Source organism: Eptatretus burgeri, unplaced genomic scaffold (assembly GCF_056783735.1).
Source record: "Eptatretus burgeri isolate ZD-2024b unplaced genomic scaffold, Ebu_testis_v1 Ebu_testis_scaffold_2143, whole genome shotgun sequence".
NCBI classification, from domain to species: domain Eukaryota; kingdom Metazoa; phylum Chordata; class Myxini; order Myxiniformes; family Myxinidae; genus Eptatretus; species Eptatretus burgeri.
Genome location: NW_028224091.1, coordinates 1 through 2,000, shown reverse-complemented (window position 1 = coordinate 2,000; position 2,000 = coordinate 1). Strand labels below are relative to the sequence as shown.

Below are 2,000 nucleotides of genomic sequence, written 5' to 3'. Positions count from 1 at the left end.
AACTGGCGGGACAAGTTGTCACAGATCAGAAAGTGCAGCAGAGAATGGAAGGAACGGAAGCTTGCCTCTCGGGACAAAGCACTGATTGTCAAGGGACAATTTTTTCCCATGTTGAGGACTTTAGCTGAAGTGCTGCCTCCCCTACCCGGCGTCGTTCGTCGATTTAAAGGGGATCGTGTACGGGTTCTTCTGTGCATCATGGATTTTTAAACCGAGCTGGATCGAATTGTGTAAAAGGGAGGTGTGTGGGGGCAGAGGTTGCCCAGATCTTCCTTTATGGCTTTGCTTAGCTTCTGTCGCATGTCATTTGGGGCCACTGAATGGGGGGAACGGTGGGGATTGGCAGCGCTCATCCATTACAATATGGGACCTATCCTGCGTGGGTGGGACTTGTTTGACTTCAGATTAACAGGTCCCTACAATTGGTTTCCCATGTATCCCTATGATCAACTGAAACAAGCTATTGTGGATTATGAGTTGAAAAAGTTGGACAAGGTCACATTTCCAGCTTTAAAACTACATGTCTCCGCTGGTGAAGAAACAAGTATTATTCGGGGAACCTCGGTGGGGTGGAGTTCTTCATTTTGGCTGTCTATCGCATCGTCGTTGATGCCTGGTCATCACAGTGACCTGGCATGGTTACATGTTCAGGGTTTACTCCCCTCACGTCTTCAATGCTTCACACGTGGTCTTACCCGAACAGTGGAATGTCCGTATGCTGGGTGTAGTCAACCAGAATCTGTTTCCCACTACATGTGGTCATGTGTATTTGCCCAAAGGTCTTGGGGTATTATAAACGTGCGTTGGCTTTCCACCCTGTTTCCAGATATGTTAACACAGGAAGTGGTAATGAACGGTATATGTGTGCGAGTTCCTGCTTTGCAGAAAACAACATATTGGAGGATTCTATGTGTGGCGAAGACTGCGCTGTGGAAATGCAGATGCCTGGCCATCTTTGGAAGATTCAACTGGGACCCTGATCTCTTTGTGGCCATCTTCCTCAACGAGATCATTGACTGTTTGAGACTTTTGGGAAGAGCCTCTGTCAGGGAGAAAGCCTTGTGGAAAAAAATGTTTCCCAAGCCTGGGTAGTTTGTGGCATGTGCTCCCATTACATTCATTGAGTGTTTGCAAACTCCTTGAGATTGTCAATGTATGGACAAAAGTAAGACAGGTACTGTAAAATGCAAAGTATTTGTTTAATTGCTCCGAATGTTGGAGGTTCTTTATTGTTTGCTGACTTTTTTTTTTTTGTACCAATGACATGAAGATTGTGAAACCGCCAGGTGTGTGTTTTCGAATTTCTAATAAAACAATACGGTTCTCTCAGGGTGAGACTCCCCCATTGCACTCCGGGGGGGTTGACCCTTGCGATTTCCCCAAATGTGGGAAACTCGACCGTACAATTTGTGGGAGTGGGGGACTGCGTTCTCGCTGTCCCCTGATCTTTAAACAACAAACAGATAAACTGAACCTGCTTGGTGTTGGATTAATGTTTCTGGTGCCTTGGGATCACAGGGTCTTGAGCTTGAGATCCTGTCGCCATTGAATTAAAACCATGTGGGGTTGAAAGCTTCTCATCCTTCCCAGGTCGCTGAAATAAGTACCATTTGGCATTTGGGGCATTTCATCAGTGGCACGACCACACCTTCAGCCAGTGATGCCACCTGCAGCTTTGTGCTTTATCCGAAGCAGGAGGAGATGATAAACTTGAATTTTATGACTGGAAGGATGGTTTATATTCTTGGAGGGAAACTCATTCATCTGAAGCTGGAATGGGATTTGAACAGGAGCTTGACAGCTCATGTAGTCCAAGAGCATTAGGGTTTAACCTGGACATTTTTGGTAACAAGCTGATTTTTTCAGGAAAGGTCCAGGAATGTGTGTGAAATAACATACTAAAAGTCCTCATGAATCCTCCTTGAGCGTTTTCCGCAATCCAAGATGGCGTCCAAAATGGCTGCCATTTCATGTTTTTCGCTTAACTTTGCAAGTAGGTT

The 2,000-nt window shown here is 45.6% G+C and overlaps 1 pseudogene; it reads left to right on the top strand.

Annotated features, from left to right (window-relative positions):
• Window positions 1-1,307: 1,307 nt before the first annotated feature.
• On the top strand, window positions 1,308-1,444 carry LOC147006833 (U1 spliceosomal RNA; annotated as a pseudogene).
• Window positions 1,445-2,000: the final 556 nt, after the last annotated feature.